The sequence below is a fragment of the Passer domesticus genome, chromosome 3, assembly GCF_036417665.1.
Source record: "Passer domesticus isolate bPasDom1 chromosome 3, bPasDom1.hap1, whole genome shotgun sequence".
Classification (NCBI taxonomy): domain Eukaryota; kingdom Metazoa; phylum Chordata; class Aves; order Passeriformes; family Passeridae; genus Passer; species Passer domesticus.
Window position 1 is genome coordinate 100,254,548 of NC_087476.1, and position 19,628 is coordinate 100,274,175.

General features: G+C 36.0%; 1 protein-coding gene and 1 long non-coding RNA gene across 5 annotated transcripts in view; both read right to left on the reverse strand.

Annotated features, from left to right (window-relative positions):
- The window catches only part of AKT3 (AKT serine/threonine kinase 3), a 152,381-nt gene that overhangs the window by 115,134 nt on the left and 17,619 nt on the right, over positions 1 to 19,628 (reverse strand). The window lies entirely within an intron of this gene.
- LOC135298209 (uncharacterized) lies at positions 2,001 to 6,254 on the reverse strand. Its single transcript, XR_010360222.1, has 4 exons — positions 6,123 to 6,254; positions 4,965 to 5,022; positions 3,575 to 3,626; positions 2,001 to 2,987 (listed from the first exon to the last, which is right to left on the reverse strand). It is a non-coding gene; the product is annotated as an uncharacterized LOC135298209 (long non-coding RNA).

Here is a 19,628-nt window from a genome sequence, read left to right on the forward strand (position 1 = left end):
GTAGAAAATTTATTTTTAAGTAAATATTGAAAATATGTTCAACACAAAAAGAAAATTATTGTGTGAAAATTCTTTAGTACAGCTGTAAATAATTTTTTTTAAATCACATTTAAAAATTAAAAGAAAAAAATACTGTCTAGACAAGCTTGCTAAAAGCAGCAAACCACCAATATCACCCACCCCTTAGCTCACTCAATTCCATTTCATAATTCCAAGTAATTTTTCTTTTTTTGAGGGGAACTGTCCTCAACTAACTGGTCCATCTGCAGGCAGCACTACTAATTTTTAAGTATTCATCCTACATGTTTCACAACATGTAGGATGCAAGCAAATGAAGTTTCCCATATAGAAGAAAAAAAAAGTTTGAAAACCATGCACCTTTATGTGCTTTTACCTGAAATATAAAATGGAGTTCACAATATTTTTTTCTAATAACCAGCCTCCAAACACTTGAGCACAGGTATAAAGACAGAAAAGCTGCTTCCTTGCCCTCAATTGGGCAGGTGTTGATTCAGATCTCTTTAGGAATGTTCTGAAGAAGATGACACTCAGATAGAAATCATACCTACCTTCAAAAGAAATCCTCACAAAGGCATTTATTGTTTCCTGAAGAGTGCTTTGAAGATAACACACAGAAATAGCTGTGCTACTTGAAAAAAGTGTATATATCCTCTTAACAAACTTATTTTTTAACTGAAATGGTGTGTGCTAGTAATATCTATATATTTTTAAAGCAACTTTTAATGTTTACCATCATCATCTAGTTCCCTTTTTCTGAGGTCAGTCAAACAGAGATGCAATAAAAAGCCATAGAAAACCAACTGTGATTCAGACTGCTCTAAGTGTATGAATAAACAAACCAAAGTCAGCGAGCAAACCAGCCTTTAAATAGTAGCACAAAATTTGTTCTGGTATTCTTTAGCAACAATCATTCCACTTCCAAATCCATGATCTTACGACAACCATTAATAAACATTGTCCAGATTTTTAGTGGCCAAAGACCTATTTCATAATTTTAATTAACCACATTTTTAATATATAAATTTTCACAATTCCCTGATTTGCTTTGGAAAAGAGAACAAACAAAATCCAGAAAACTCCTTCACTACCAATGCCCACGTATTCACTTTTCCTGCCCTTCCACAACTCATGTTCCAGAGTGGTTGTACCCAAAGTCAGTTCATCCTAAGAAAGATTTTCAAGAAACAATTTTCACCTCACAATTTTGAGATCAAACATCAGTAGAAATTTTTTGTGTTTCTTTCAACTTGTATCTACAAAATTCAATAAAACCCAAAGAAAAACCCAAAGGATACCATACTATCATCAGTACAGCCAAGGGATGCCTAAAGAGGGAGGAAATAAACCCAGGAATGTTCACCCTGCTCATCAAGAACTTAGCACCTTACACATGGATCCGTGTAGCTACTCCCATTTTCCACAGGAAAGCCATCACTCTTCCAGTGTCCCTGAACACAGCACAAACTGAAATCCAAACTGAGAGCACTGAGAGGAAAGGATTCTGCTCTGCTTGCAAGCCAGGTGAATTATGTGCATTACCAAGATTTTTGCCAAAGACAATTCAGACTTTTCTCAGCATGGGGGCAAAAAAAGACACATTTCACCAAGAAGTTTCTGAAAGTGCCCCAGTTAAACTCTCCAGATGTAATTTCTTTTGTAGCAATCAGACTTTATTTGTTAGTTCATATCCTAATCAAAACAAAACAGGCAAAAATAATTTGCTTACTGATGACACTTTTTTTTCTTAAAAACTGTCTGCCTTTTTCACGCTCTTCCTCTCCCACTTTCGTGTAATTGAAATAGCGACTGACATCAGAAAGCAGCTGTGCTGCACACACCCCACCACCATGCCACAACTGCACAAGAGCCTCCCAGCCTCCCTCTGAAAAGCTGAAACCTAATTAGGATGCTTAAGATAGCTTTATGGATATTGCAAATGATAAATAACTAACCCAAACATATAGGCTATCACAAATGCAATGGATAATTTTTTAATCTTTTTCATCTAAAAATATTCTGGTGTTCCTACATGTTGCACAGAAAACAATCAATGCCACTTGAAAAAATGCTTGCTTTTCCATTTTGCACCTGCACTCTTCTGCTGCAAAAGTGTGTTTCACATCAAGATTTTTACCAGTTCTCAAGGTGGGTTGAATTAGAGTAACAGTATTTCTAGAAAACACACCACCAATATACAATGAGATTCCTTCACACATCTAAGTAAGCAATAAATTGTCCTCTTCACATTTTTAAAAATGTTTTATGATTTTGTCTTCTGTACTCTATGAGTTTGCAATTATGTGAACAGTAGACTTTAAAATTTCCCTTTTTAACATTAAAGGAATTATGCACATGAAAAATTACATAACCTTGTAATTTTGTAAGCTACATAAGCATAATTCCATATTATTTGAGGGCAGACCATAACTCTTTACTCAAGCACCTGAACAGTTAAGAGACATTCCAAGGTGTAAACATCACAGACTCCAAAAAAATTAATACATTCAGCAGGGAGGCAGTATCTTCAGAAAAACAGGGACCCCTACCCTTAGGGATGTAAAATTCTGGTACTGATGTTTCAACATCCTGGTGACTAGAGAGAGAAGGGAAAAAAAGAGAGAGAGAACACAAAATGCATTACTAATGAAGATTTTACTCATTTGGGTTCAATAACAGCAGAAGACTGGTGAAAACAGCTATGCCTGATCTACCACATTTATCTCATTTTTAAAGTTCTCTGAGCAGGAAATCACAAGGACTGAATTCAAGCAAAACTCTGCTGAGATGAAGGGAGCTACGTGACTCTTCATCCACGAGAAGCCCCAAGGAACCCAGCACCAGGTGGAAGGCAGAGGATGAGCTCGTTTGTGAGGTCCAGGCCTTTGTTCTGTTTTCTGCTATTATCTTCCACCCTCAAATTCCAAAAGAATGTGTATTTAAAATGCAGTGTTGTATCATCTGGAAATCTGTAATTTTAAGGCAAAAGTACCACTGTAAGAAGTGAGGCTGTAACACGCCAGAGAAATGCACTGGCAGTGATTCAAATCCATCTCCACCGGGCTCGGCACAGACACCGGAGACCTTCGCAGGCAAACCCTCCCGTGGAACACAGGCATTCAATTACAGTACTGAGAACATCACACACTGATTCAACTGCTACAGGCTTTGGGACTTTTATCTATGCAGTCTTTCCCTGTACATGGAAAATGTTATGATATGCTCACAGTTTCACATACAACAGTACTACAAATTTCTAGGGGAGGTCTCAGGTATTTAAACATATTTCCTGTCTGGTATTAGAAACATCATTTTAAATCTGAAGCTCAGTAATGAACTGAGCTTCAGATTTAATGTATTTACTAGCAATTTTTTTATCATTACAGATATATTAAGTATTTAATAGTTATTATCAGTTTCCCTTCCACTCCCTTAATGAAATATAAGGCACAACTTGCAATTTTGATGCAACCTGAAATGTTTTTACTCACAAGTCTTTACCCAGATCCCTCCTCTCCACCCCAAATATCGACAACTAGAATAGTAAGCATTTTACCTCCTATCTGTGTCTATCACCACACTTCCGACAGGTTTCAAGTCAGCCAAATCTAATGGCAACAAAGCAAAAAATTAAGGTACTACAGCCTAACTGTGAAAATATTTCTCCATACAAGGATCATATTCATAGTGCCAACATTTGTATCAAACTGCAAAGAACCTTTCAGATATGATAAAACAACTGAATGTTTGAAAATATAATTAATTTCTAATTTGTACTTTGTGAAAGTGTACTAATTCATAAACACAATCCTCATATGCCATTAAGTAAATATTACTTTGTAGAAGGGAATAAAAAATGTATATGTTCCTGTATATGTTTTCTGAAGAAATTATTTCTATCAAAATGAGTTCTAAAAGCAGAAAAGGAAAAATTTGCTACCGCAAAGTTAAAGTGAATTAGGTCAGGATTCCAGATTTCTCCAGTATCACCATTTTACACTACTTCAGTGGTGGTTCATATATCAGTGTGCTTATGTTCTGTAGAAAAAAAAATCTATAACGTTAAACTGTGAAAAGACTGTTCATGTAAGGGCTTTTCATCCAGGAAAGCCATTTATGCAGCATGCAGTCAAAACACAATTAAAGAGAAGTATCATCTAGATTGCTGAAATCAATGCCAACTGGGCCACTGGACACTCATATTCAATAAAAACAATTTGATTTTGAAGTGAGTTTATGAAAATTTAAAAATACATTATTAGCAAAGTTTGCAGTCTTGCTTCTCCTTTCCTGTGTTTTATGCTTCTCAGATGAGTGACTTCAAAATTGAGAAATAGGTCTCAAAGCTGATTCACACTCCCAAAACACTTGACTCATCTGGAAAAGCATTAGCTGATGATGGAGTCCTTATTGTGTCTGGCACTATAAACAAAGCATCCAGCATCCATAGGTAAGAATAAAACAGACAGAAACTTTTTTAGGCTACTTGCAGCAACTGAAAACAAATTTCTAAGCGTTTAAGGGCTGTAAGAACAAAGAATGGAAAAGGAAATTACTACTTTACACAGAACAAATGAAATAAAATCTCTGCTGGCTAGCTTTCTCAAATTTAAAAAAAAAGGAAATTTAAAAAATAAAAAAAGGGAGAAATAATGATCAGCTGTTGGAAAAATAGCTTTAATGAGCACTTGTAGGACCACATTAAAACACCCAATTTGCTTAATAAGTAGGGAATGTGAGTCTAAAACTACAAAAGGAGTGTGAAATCCCATGCTACAACAAAAACTGTATCACAAGACAGAGTGCACTGAATTTAAGTAGAAATCTACATGGAAATGTACAGTAACTTCCTAGAAAAACCATACCAAGTTTCTTATCTCCAGTTTAGCACTACATGGCACTTGCCACCTCCAAAATAATCCAAGCCCTCAAAAGTACATGCTTACCAATGTATCCCGTCTGAAGTCCCAGGTGATGGAGATCAGGCAAAGCTGGGGACTGGGACTGAGAGAAGCAAGAAGGGAAATCAGAACATCTATCAGACACAGAGCTTACTGCTGGCCGCACGTTCCTAGGCACCCATCTATTGGGCACCTGTGATCAGCAAGTTAAACCTGACTAGTCTGGCTTGGGGGCTGGGATCCCAAACATTTCTGTAGATACCCAAAGTCTGAAGCTGTGAACTTAATGTCAAAAATTACTGCTTTATGGGGAAAACCTTTTTTTTTTTTTTTTTTTAAAAAAAAACCTCTCCACATGTCTGCATTTAGGTCTCAACTGCTGTGCAAATTCCTGCTAATGTAGGTGTCTTGTCAGAGCAAAGCCTACCCATTGCAGGAAATCCCCACCTTGTAACAGGGCAGAACCTGGAGGAATCCTCCTGCACCGGGGGATTTGTTCTGGGTTGTAAGAAGATTATCTCCTCTCCAGTCGCCTCAGGTGCTGCAGTCTGTCTGTCGCTGGCTGCTAAATGGAGCAAGGTGAACTCCTGTGCTACAGAAGCCAGTCACGTGTGACTGCTCTCCCAGGAATTACCTTGCCCAAGCTCTAAAATCTGAGGTAGCTGGCAGAGATGTCAGCCAGAAGACTGCCTGAAAGTTTCCCAAAAAAACAAGGTGCATCTCCTGCATGACCAGGACATATGCAGGAAACCTTTCGCACCCCACAGCTTAGGAACACCAATGGTCTGTTCTGCTAGAGACAAGGGAAAGGGAAGGGGGGAAATGCTTCAGAAGTTTATTTCCTATATAATCACACTTCTAACCTGCTGGAACAAAAGGAATGGCCAAGGAGACCACAGCAGCAGAAAAGTTCTGCTGGACCAACTCCACGCCCAAACCTACTACAGCAGAGAGCCCCTTCTTGCTAACAAATGTGGGAGGGAACAGGGAAGCAAGAATAAGAAAAACGAAAAACAACACCAAAAAAACCCAAACCAAACCAAACCCAGAAAAACCACACACATCCCCACACAAAGAAAAAACAAACATGGAATACATATCATATTTTCTCTTCAAGATTAACACTAGCACAAACCAGAAAGCAAATTTCTCAAAGAGAAGCAAATGCACAGAAATAACCATCCCACCTAAGCACAGACTCACTTTTAAAGAGACTTTGTAATCCTCCCACAACAGACAGTAGGGGTCACAAGTAAAGACCACCTAATCTTTTATCAAAGCAAGATTTCTGCCGTGATCACTGCTCAAAGATTTTGTAGATCATTGCTCAGGGTACCTTCACCACCTGTGACAGTTCAGAATATCACAGTAAGCTTTGCATATGCAAACAGAAAATTATTTTATTTTCTCAGAGAATAAAACATCACAAAAATAAATTATTTTGATTTTAAAAGGTCCTCTGTCTCTTCGGAGAAGACTAACAATTACTAAAACACCCAAAATAGAAACAAATATTAAAATATTAAAAAACCCACAGTCATGTACTATTTTCAGCTTTCTTTATAATACATACAACAGCAAACAAACTAAAAATCCTTTGCACAAAAAAGTCATGGGGAAATTTAAATATAATGGATGTGTTATTAAAACATAAGATTAAAATAACACTATGACAGTTGATGGAAATCAACAGATTTTTAAAAGTATATGAAGGTTATTCACCCAGTTTCCCAGAACAATCAAAATATCCTTGATCACTCTGATATCACCACCCATTAAAAGCTTTAGATTTTTTTTTTCTAACATATTAAATGACTGAAGAACAATTCTCCACTTATCACTCTCTGAATTCTGTTTTTAGCTGATCGGTGAGCTGACAGTCACAGGCACTCTGAAGAGATAATTTATTTGGGTATAATAAAAAAAGCTATTTGCCAACAAAAAATAAAACTCCCACAAAACAGATCCGTACATCTTAATAAAAACACCTTTGGAATAAGGATGCTCTTAGCAAATCAGATACAGAATAATAAAGAGCAAGATAAACATTCTAAAGATTAAAAAAAAATATCATCCAGTTACAAGTCAGTCACATATTGAGAGGCGAGACAGCAAGAGTTCTTTACAATAGTCCAGATTTAGGAATTGGATTGTCTTAGAAAAATCTGTGAAGAACAAGCAATGCAATGATGTTACAAAAAGACAAATAACGTAAGAGATAAATATCATTGTGCTATGCATTAACAAAAATTTTGTACACAAATCAAGGACAAAAGAACTAAAATAAGAATTTATTCTTTTTATCCAGCAAAGATAAAAGCTCTGAAATTTACAAATTTTGAGGACTAACAAATTAAGAGAGGGGACACTAAATTGTTAAAGGTCCTGAGATAACCAGACTGTATAGGGTTTTTTTTTTATTTTTAAAAAAATACCAAATTTGAAGTACACTAAAAATAACAAGGCTTATCCTAGAACAGAGAATATGGTAGGGAGTAAGAGGAAGGCAGAATATAATAATCTTAAAATATGCGAGTCTCATAAGGAGGACAGTGATTAATTGTGCTTCACATCTACAGATGGCAGTACAAAAAACGATCAGCAGGGAAATTTAGACTACATGTTGTTAGAAAGTTGGTCCAAATAAAGTTTAAGTTGCAGGACTACTTTGTATTTAATAGTCATTGAAGTTATCAAGAATGCCCAAGACAAAGACCATGCATGGACTTATTCTGGTTTTGAGTCCACATCAAAATGGGGGGACACAATTTTAACACTCAAAATTCTTCCAGTGTTACATTTTTAATTCAAATAAAAATGTATTAACACACAATCTCAATTGGCAGCCTTGCTGGAAACACAGGCCAGTATTTTTGCACTTATCTAGTTATTTTAGTAGGTAGTTTACAACATAAGGACAACTGTACTAGGACTCCCAACTTAGTGAGGTTTATGAGAAAGTGATACATTTCTCCATTATCTTATTAAGTCTATCTACACTGCAACTCTCCATTTGTTTAATAAACAGTTTTTATACACAGGAAGCACACTTTCGTCATCATAGGTACAACATTGATAACAGTCACCTTATCAGATATTATAAACATCATAAAATTAATTATTACCTAGGTTTTAAGAAAAGTGTGTCCGAGGGGAAATTTTATTTTGCTTTAAACTGTTTCTGGGAGGAGCATGAGTGACTACACCCAGCAGCACATCCAAAGGGAAAATGGAGGGAAATGCCAGTCCTCCTTCACAGGCAATTCCCAAAACAACATCTCAAACCAGCTATGAAAGGAATAAAGTTCAGTCAGGGACAAGGACAAAACAACGCAGGCATGCTGACCCTACACAGCAGAAAGACAAAGACTGAAACATTCCAATTTTATTACAGAAGTAATTTAGCAAAAAACCTGGCATAAACTCAGCGGAGCTGTACTGTGGGAACCCACATACTCTCATCTGTGCAAACCAGAATTCAATACCAGAGAATCACTCACTCAAGGCTATCAACCTGGTAAACCCTCTTAGTCATGAACTATCACCCTGTATGTCTAGATTGATTTTGACTGTGCATCAAAATGGGGGGATGAAGTCTTCATACAGTCTTTGATAAAAATCCACCAAGGAAGGACTCCTCTCATCCTACTGGAGATCTTCTACATGGAGGGGTTGCCTATCTTTTTTTAAGAGACCATGTTAAATTAGATTTGGTAGTGTATTGTATCAAAACACTACAATGAAAGTGCACAGAAATATGCACAATTTCAACAAACAACCACTTCCTTAACAACTGGAATTCAAATTAAGATTTAAACAATGTTTTCTTTTTGTTCCTACTTTCTTTAATGCAATCCACCTTAATACTTAAAAAACCTCTTTCTTAAAGATGTGTTTTTAATCCTCTGCTCCTGAAAAATATGTCAATATTTTTAATGATCATCCTATAATTGTTCTCTTCAAACAAACCTTGAACAAACAATACAAGGCAACTCCTGCCAACTCTCTGACCACAGGTCAAAGAATACAGTAATCCTGTATTTTTAGCTCTTGAAGATTTTTTATTGTTATGTACTCTTGAGCAAAAATCTTTAGCAGTGAGCACAGGACAACTACATTTCAAACTTTTAGGCAACACATAACTTGAAATAGTATATTACACAATGTCTTTTCACTTATTTTATTGCCAGAGACATTATTTCTAAGTTTGCCTTCAATACCACCAGAAATACATTACTACAATCTGGATACACAGAAATTTCAGTTGTCATGCACACAAAAGTGCAAATGGCCATGGAAACAAAAGGAGAAGAGACATTCTGGAGTGTGCTGGATTAATTTTTTCATATAACATAACTGAAATCTGCTCTGAATTTGACAACTTCTGACAAAATTTGTTTGGTTTAACTACAATCCTACCTGGACCTAATTACACATAAATTACACATAAATCAGATGCAGAATCTGTCGACATAGAAAATCGTGACTGTGCAGGCTCTGCAGGACAGACTAAAGATAGATGCCTTACCTCCAGTGCATGAGAGGAAGGCATCTGAATTGAGCTCCATCAACACCAAATGTGTAAATGGGATAAAAATACTATCTGTAAATATATAAGAACAAAAATAAAACCAAATTTTGTTTCCTTAACACTGTAAGTGCAGCTGAACTGCATTTGAAAGCCTTTCTCTCCTTTATGAGGCATTAATAAATAATCACCGTAACACTCATCCTACTGTAAGAGGAAGAAGCAGAAAAGCTGCAGCTATCAATAAACTTTGGAAACGTTTAAAGAGTTACTCATTTTGCCTAAACTTGTTATCCTGCTAAGTGGAACTAACAGTCTCAGCTCACTACTTAGAATCACAAGATGCATCTAGAAGGTGAGTGAGCTGTTCAAATTTCTCACAGGATACACTCATTCCCATGTGCTAGGCTGGGATCAGAGAGATGATTCAGTGAGGGGGAGGGGGGGGAAACAAACAACCTGAATTAACAAAAACAAACAAACAAAACAAGACAAAACAAAAAAAAAGAACACTCCCCAAGAAACCAAGAAAACAAACAAAAAAAACCCAAAAAACTTAACACACCCACCCACACCCCTGTTTGGGAGATTTTTTTCCCCTGTCAAATATCACAAGGGGAAAATAACAAACCAATTCCATTTATCAATTCTAAGACATTACTGAATGCTTACTTTGGACAAACTTTGTTGGGATCGTTATATTTAATAAAATGTTTTGCATAACACGTGAGCAAGAGACAGATTGAGATAACAGATTTGAAAGCTTCCATTTCATCTAAAAGTCTTTCATAAAATTTAAATTCTGCTGTTTCCAACACAAACCTTTGTAACATTAGGCTCATAGTAGGGCAAGTTATAAAACACTATATTGCAAAGAGACACTGGTTTGGAAATTCCAGAACTCCTATGAAGTGAAAAAAGTAGAAAAATATAAGAGCAAGTGCTCTCAGAGAAAAGGTAATCCATGTACTGTCATCAACTGTAGGCTACTTGGATAAAATAAGCCTGGATTTTTATTGAAATAATCCTGAATGCTCTATTATACATTAAGCTAATCAGTAGGAATGCATTTGAAGATTTGCTTAATTACACAATCTTCTTTCTCTTTTCAGGGCTGAAATTATATACAAATTCTAAAACAAATTAGAATACATTATAATTAAATACTCTACCTAATAACCTGTACTTTTTACTTCTGACCTTCTACTTTTAATCACTCCTTGCTATCTGCAATATTAAAACAACCCAAAACTTCAGTTTATAATACTAAAAAAAAAAAAAAAAAAAAAAAAAAAACACCATAAAGAGCCAAAAAGCCCTGTGCAGTTTTTGTGTGCTCTGAAACACTCCTCACACATCCAGTGTGATGTCCCACAACTTTTTTACCTTTGGTGTCATTCAGTGGAGAGACTCTTTCAGCTGGTGCTTTTTGTGTGCTCCTCCAGCTGCCCAGTGGCATGTTTTCCATGACAGATGCTCTGGCTTCATTCTTAACATATGTTCCAGATGATAATTCCATCTTCTTTTCTGGATAACTTTAGAGCCAAGGGGTTTTTGAGCTGTCTAATGAATCTTGGCATCTGTTATAAATTCATTCCATTTAATACATAGTATTTTTCTAAGGCATTTGCTTTCAAAGGCATTTAGATGTCTGTACCTTTGTTGGATTTCCAGCTTTCACATCCATATGTTGTGATGGAAAGCAAAATCTGAGTTGAAGTTTCACACCCTGGTCTTTAAAACATGGATTTTTATGACCGTATCTTATTTAGTTGGTAAATGAAACTGTTGCCTTGCCAATTTGTAATGCTAGCTCCTTACTGAAATCCCCAGATGACAGGCACCTTACTACCAAGACATATAAATTTATTCCTTTCTTGTACTCTTTTACTTTCCAGTGCAGACTTTGAGCTGGGAGTTTCCAGGGGAAATTTTTATTTGCCTGCATTTTTTCCTTATAATTATATAATAGTATTATAAACAAATACCCAAAAAACCCCAAACAAACAAAAAATAATGGTTTTAACTTTATCTTCTAAACACTGAAAGACAAGGATGCATTACAGAAATTACTGCAATTACCATGGAATTCTTGTTTGTTTCAGACACTTCATGCTTTCTTAAGTAATTAAAAATTACCAGTCCCTGCAATGCAAGCTTTCAGTATTTTTTTCTGAAACCCTACCCCAAATTAAACTTTCTCCATTTTATAATTCCTTCATGTTGTATGTAGCAATACAGGCACCTCACTTCCATACCAAACTTGCCCACTTTCCTAGCCCATCTAACCCATCTTTTAAATTTCTCCAATCTCTGTATCCTTCCCATTTTACCAATCTCAACAGGCTCATCAGCTGCTTAGAGTCTTGCAAATATTGTAGCATTTACCAGTGACTCTTTCAAATAAGACCAGAAAACAAGTGTGGCCAAGGGAAATGTGTAGCAAAACTAATGACAGATTTTTAAGCCAGAAATATCCAGTAAGAGTTACAGTATGAACCAAAAGAAAAAAATCTTCAAAACATTACCGATTCTTCCATTTTTACAATTTCAAACTAGGAACAGAATCTATAATTACAACAGAAGTTGAAACCATCAATGCACATTTTTCTTTCAGAAAAAAGAATGCTGCTCTGTGCAGCATGAGCATAAAAGGCAACTTCCTTGGAGACTGTCCTTAAAACAGACTCTGAGAAAGTTCTCCTGATCTTCACTGCTCTTGGTACCTGCTCGATACCCCAGACTCCACAGCAGCTCACACCATTCCATAGTTTAAAAGAAACATAAATGCAGGTACGGTTTACAAAAAGACACTGCTTTTCTCACAGTGAGGACTTAAGTAAACTTCACGTGCTTTATTGAGTTCTATCTTCCCGAGTCTAAATCTCTGCAAGGCTTTATGCACACTGAAACCTTTTGTGTTTCAGATGGCACATTTTCAAACTCCATTCTCTTCCTATTGGGTGTGCTCTAAACAGCAATACTCTGTTCCTCAGACATTGGTTAAATCATGATGCACGGAATTTCTCAGTAGAGAGTAATTCCTAATATTTTTCTATGCCAAGGAAAGATTAAAATAGATTAATTTCTTGCTTTGTGCATTAAAAAATAAATATCACACTCTAAGTGAAGAAATACAAGCAGATTTTTAGGAAGTCTAAAGATGACAAGTTATTTAGAGCATTTTTAAATATGTTAATTAGCAAAAGACAAGAGATCATAGTAAGCCACCCTTTTCATAAACCATGCATGTAATCAATATAAAACTTTCCTCTATGCTAAAGCTACAAATATATTGACATCAACAGCTCACGAACCACAGATGGCTTTTAAGGAATATAGTGGATTGCGAGAAAGGAAAAGCTATTAATATGCTGAAGCTATAATGGAGGATTGTGTTTACTACAAAAATACAAATGCTTACTGTGAGGTAATTTACCAGTGACAATTATTTCACTGAATACAATGACCTGGTTTTTTCTGTCTACCAAAACTCATAGAGATACTTTCCTTTTGTAAGGAAAGGTCAGACACACTCTGGATGACTACACAATGATGCTTCTGCACTCATGTCACCTCCCAATAAAGAGCTTTTTTGTCTCTATTTATTTTGTTCTGGTCTAGAGTGCCAACTTGTTACCTTTTTTACAGGAAAATTCATTACAAGAAACCAACACAAATTTGGATTTTATATTCTTATGCAAGAATAAGTTAAATTATTGTAGTATGTTCCTCAAAAAGACACAAAAAACCTATGAATGTTAGAACTTTTTGGAATGTTACCTTATTTCAGTGGGTCAAGTTTTTATTATTGAAGGAAGTGGATAACTATAGTAATAAAAACAGTAATAATGTATTAATGCTATTATTGGTGGTATTGTTATTATTATTGCTACCTATCTACAGCAGATTCTTTAAGCCTCACCACCAATGCACTCAACATATGTGTGATTATCTATTAATGACTATATGGATACAGAGGAAGCTGGCACAAAAACATACCTCAGACAAATACATTAGTAACTATTACACAACCATTATACACCACAAACAACATGCTATAACCGTTTCCCCAGCTGTCCATTTGTAGACTAAGTAATATCTGCAGCTAACTTCTTGAATCTTCATCCTGGAGAGGATGTAGGGGAACACAAGGTATTTGAAAGAATCCCTAAAACCAGCTGGTTTGGTGTCATTTGGGGTTTTGAATCTTCGTTTGTTTCATTTGCCAAGAAAGTTTTCTATTTCATCTAATATCAGCATGGTTATTCACAGAGCTGCAAATAGCAGCAAGTCCCTGTCACCTCTGGAGCAAGGATAGCTGGAAAGGGAAATGTTCATCATCTCTACATAAGCCTCTCTGTGCCAACAGCAGCTCCACATAAAATCCTATGCACATGCTAGAAATGAAAAGATCCTCAGATTGAAAACCATCCAAAGGGATTTTAAAGACAATGTTTACAACAAAAATCCATTTAAAATATCTGTGTGTAAGTTGAAATCAAAGAACGTGATCCTTCTCCAAACTTTGTTATATAACCAAGCAAACCCAGAAACAGGGTACTCATTGCAAAGAATGACATTCAGACAAAATCTACTTTATAAGAATTCAACCTAATGTAGCAGAAAACCTACAAGAAAACTCAAGACTCACAAATTAACATTACCTGAAATTTCACTGATTGTCCACCAACACACTATGAATATTCTGAACTCTGAAAACCATCAAGTATCATTTTAATCCGGACTAATACCTAGAAACCAACAACTCACTAACCTCAGAAGAGTGTCTGACTAACCCAAGAGGATTACAAAGCTACTCTATTATTTAGATTAAGGAATCACGTAATGTTCCAGACATTAGCCAAGGCACTCTTGTGTGAAAAGTTTCTGTTTGTTTAAAAACTATAAACACACAAGAATAGGAATTAGCTAACTCTCCTGGTGGCATTTTTTTAATTCAACCACATTTAGGACTAGCACAGAATAAATCAACGGTCCTTTTCTAAACATTAATTTCAAAGAAAACCACCTTGAAATACAAACTAGTTGTGCCATTGTCCTGTGGTAGTGACAATATAAGTTCTGGGCACAGTTGTGTAGCCAATTCCCTCTTGCAAAGGTGGGGCTGCCCCTAGCAGGGAGCTGTCCTGCCCCTCCACGCGGCCGCTCTCCCATTGCTGTGTTTGCCAGCTCTGCTGTTTGTGCAGCTACACGGTGAGTCAGGGCAGGGAAATGATCCATCTGAAAGTTAGCTAGGACAATAAAAATAGATTCATTTTCAGCCAGATAAATTTCCTGGCATGATTCACCATGTCACCATTATGAGCACAAGTGCCAACACAACCAAGCTAGGGGGGGGACATGACACTTCCCCCATTTCATCAACAGCTTCCACTTAAGTTTCAAGTAAACATGGAAGAGCATCAGGGGCAAGTTCGCAAGCTTCTAATTAAAATATAGTAGCTGCTGCTGTTTCTCAAGATAAGAATAAAGTTATTCAGAAAAGTTTCCAATGTATTAGTCAGCATGCATAAACTGGCATGATATTAAAAAAGCCAACACAGTTCAAAATAGAGTGAATACCAGCCTCAAAGTAAAGAAAAAGACGCTATATAGAATCACACTACTTTGAAGGAATTTTTATGCGTGCAAAAGTTATACCATTAATCCATCTGCAGTTTCATGAGATCAAAAGTGTGCAAGCATAGGCAGAGATGCTGTCATGTTCCTACAGATTACACTCTCCCAAGGATTGTTGTTCAAGGGTTTCCTCCAGTCTCTCTGGAAGATGCCTAACGAAAGAACTAACCTTAAGATTTTTTCATTTTCTTTAACAAGTTGTCTCTTTGTATGACCTAACAGATTTTACCTCTTCCTCTGCAATGTGTCAGGATAAACAAAGACAAAAAAATCCACTTCTTCTCATTCAGACTAAATTTCAGTTATTAGATTGATTTTGCTTCCTATACAAAAATTCTATTTCAATTACATAAAATTATATTTTTAAAAGCCTGAATATTGTAATGTAAGGCGATTAGGAGTTTCACAAAGATAAACAAACTCACATTCAGGAAGTCTCTGAGGCGAAGTAACAATACTATTTCAGTTTTATCTGAGGGAAACTGTGACTTGGACAAATTCAGTTTTCCACAACACTGAGTGCCAAATTTAAGGTACTATTGGCCCAGTTCTTTATATCATTTACCATCTTACATGCCTTCCTTCACTATGAACTAGGTTGTCCATAAATTTATCACAACCAGAATCACAGAGCATTTGTATCCCGTAGCCCTCAAATCTCTTGCTGGTGGTGTGGTTCTCAGTACCTCGGCCCAATTAGCAGCTGTTTGTGAAGACTGCTCTGGTTACAGTAACTTTCTTATTGTGGCAATGTTGATAGAAGACTATCAGGAAGCTGTGCCCAGTAAATTTTTTTTGCATTTCAACTGTTCAGATGTAAATAACTGAGGATTACGCAATTTGGAATGTCAATGCAAAAATGATAACAACTAATGAAACTGGAAACTTTCTCATTTTACACAGTAAATATGCTACCCTATTGTAAATCAGTATTTTTTGGGAAGACTATTCCCGAAGTCAAGACAGCCATCAGTGTGTAAATGATTTTCTTAAGATCTAGAAAAAGACAATATGTTTTCTTATCAGTGTTCTGGCATCTACACATTCATTTCCTATCTTCCTATCAGTTTTTAAGAAAGCACTTGGTTAGAAAGCAAACTGTGAACTAAGAATTTACAGTAAATGAGACATGAGTTGCAATAATCAGATTACAAAGAAATTTACTTAGGTTTATATAAAGTAAGCTAACAAAGCCCCGAGTTGCAAGGGAAGGAACCAATAACAACATAGACTAGCTGAGAGACGGGGTAAGTAGTACCAGTAAGAAATGGCATTAAAGAGCTCTGGAAAAAATTAGTCTGGAGGTACACCAACATTGCAGATAAGGAGTATCTGAAGCAATCTCCCAATTAACAACTACTACAAGTTTCAGCTTACACTGTGACCACCACTCACCCATTCCCACTGTCAACAGGCTCTCAAGTCCCCAGGAATAGACATGACAGTGCATCCAAACCAAAGCTCTGGGAACATTCACCTGTAGCTTGAACCAAAATTTCAGCATGTCTCAATGTATTTGCCTCTATGATGCCTACCCTGGAAGCAGGAATTCCCCACAGAGCAAATTAAGGTCTGTACTGTTGGAACTAAGCAACAACACTCTGCCTGCAATTTAGATTAAACTGCTCTCAAGAACTTGGAGATTGAATAAAACCCACTCACTACCAGCACCTTTCCATGTTTTAATGGAAAAAAGCTTCTCACTTTGTCTACAATTTGTAGAGATGCTCATAAAGGGTCAAGAGTTCCTCTCAGAAAACAAAAGACAAGCAAGAGAGCTTGAGTATAACTGAGTGGTTATGAAACCTTCTTCCCTGGTCTTCTCTCTAAAGTTTCTTTATTGAAAAAAAAAAAAAAAAATCTTTTCAATATCTCAATCTGCAGTCTCGTTTGTCTCATGCCCTAAAATTCTGAGTTCTTAGTCCAGTCCTAAAATTTTTTCAGAACCTAGTTTCGAGTCACAGCTGCTGACCTCAATAATGTTTTTGAGGATTACAGCAGGGGCAGCATTAAAGAAGTGGTTCTCACAGAGGCATAAGCTGATTGACCTAGCTGAGGTGAGAAGAACAGGTACACAGACTGCTTCTGAAATAAAATAAATCACAAGGACTTGGGAGATTTGTTGGAGACTGGCAGGCAGGCATATTGAGAGAGGATGATTTTTTACATGGTATCAGAAGTTCAGATATTGCAAAAGTATATTATCCTTACAAAAAAATCTAAAAGTAAGACAAACACAAAGGAATTTCAAGTGTAACGTATTACAGCATGCCAAAGGTATTATACAGCATGACTATTTAAGCTCCAAGTAAAACGTAGAGGTTTTAATAAACAGAAAACATGTATTTGCCAAATGGTTTCTCAAATTCTTCCCCAACAGCATCCCTTGGACATTTGCTGGCCGAGTAGTACTGCCAGGCCAAAAGGGTTGTGAGCAGGAAAAGGGCAATGAATTGTTAACGTCTTGCTTCCCTAATCCCTGCAACAGAAAATGTTTAATCTTGCTTCATGGGTAACTAAGTAGTGTGATTAAGAGAAACCAGCATGAATGGAGAAAACCTTCAGAATGTGAGCAACCAAGCAGTATCCAATACAAAGGAAATGGAACAGACATACAAGAAGGTGTAAGGCCACTGGGTCCAGAATACTCCAAAACACCCATTGCCCAGGTATCTTCCTGTGGAACAAGCAACCTGCTGCTGTCAGGAATAGCAAAGTCACTTTTCTATCATAAAACTCAGAATATGCAAAAGTTTTATGCTCAAAGTGATAAGCATGCCTTACAAGCAACTGCAGGGAAAACAAAAAAACAGAATTTTAGCCACTATCATCTACATCCACTATCATCAATACAGCTCCACGTATGAGAGCTTCATTTTTACTGATGAGAATCAAAACTGTACAACCATTTAAAAACTGATAACAGTCTCTATTGTAGTTACAATAAAACAAAAACAATTAAAAATTTTTAAAATAATCAACAATGCACATTTATCTAAAGTGGCATTCAACAAGGCTAATCTTGAGGCTGTTTAAAATACTTTGTATTTCATGCTTCAATTTCTATTGCAAGCTGCCTTTAAGAACAGAAACTAGTCATAGTACAAGGTGGAGAGCTGCAAAAATTACACTCACCTATGCACTACCTAAAAAGTATCTGGGACAAAGTTATTTATCAAAGAGAGCGCCTTATCCTAGTTACATCAAGTTTACGATTTTCATATGGTTCTGATCTTCCTCAAGGAAAAGTATGGATAAAAAGGTTATAATTTTCCAAAAGGAAGATCTGGGTAGTCAACTACAAAGTGAGTGGGACAGAGAAAGGGCTCAGAGGCCTCCTTTCCCAGTGGAGTAGTTGTAGGAAAATAGCATCCAAATACATCCATCATTAGTGTATGTGGGGGAAAAAAAAAAACAAAAAAAAAAAACAAAAAAAAACCACCCAAACAAACAAAAACAAAAAACCCAACAATAACAACAAAAACATACAAACAAACAAAAACCCCTGAAGAGTGCTGACTGCAAGCAACTTTACAGATTTACCTAAATCCATTTCTACACTGAGTGCAAGATACAGCAATCTCTTAACTATCTAGGAATTAAAAAAAAAAAAAAAATCTAGCTACCATATAAGGATATAAGAAACATCACACTGCCATTTTTCCTCCCTTTGGTCCACATGGAACTGCTTCTTTTAAATTCATATATTTTGTTGGAACTTCACATTTTGCATTAATTAGCTAGAATTACAGTAGAACAACTACAATATGAAAGGATTATTTAGTTTCAAGTTATCAATCAAGACTTAACCTTAAACTACTATTTGCTAAGACAATTAGAAAAAAAATAATTTAGATTTCTTCTACTTTGTGTAGCAGATGTTCAACATAGTCTATTTAAATTTGTCTTTGTTAGAGGTGTGTTAAATTGCTCAAATAATTCAGACAATCTGCAAACAAGATTTCTGACAGGTTGCGAATAACACTCAATTAATACCATAACTTCTGAGATTAATTTTCCAATCAAGGCATTTATGCCCCAATACAAAAACAACTACCAAAAAGAAAAACCCAAACAAAACCAAAGGAGGAAAAAAAATAAAACCTCAAGCATACGACATGAACTCATTCTCCAGAGTGTATTTCCAAAATTAACATCTGTTTGGTCTTGGTTCAACTGTAAAACCCAATGTCCACTACATGAAATAATACAGCTCTTTTTCTGGATTTGAGCCAGAGGGAAGAGGGAGAAGACATGTTACCCTAAGACTATAAATAATTTGTACTTTAAACAACAATTCTATTACTATTTGGAACAATAGATATTCCATTACACTATTTATTCTTCTTGATAGAAGATATAACAATAGTAAATATTTTCCACACAGTTATTTCTCAAAATCCCATGGTACCTGCATCATGTCCTGAATTTCAAAAATGAAAACAGAGCAGAGTTGAGTGAATCTCATCACAGTAAATCAAACACGTTCTATGAACTGTATGAGTTTAGAAATACCAACACTAATTCAATTTTAGATA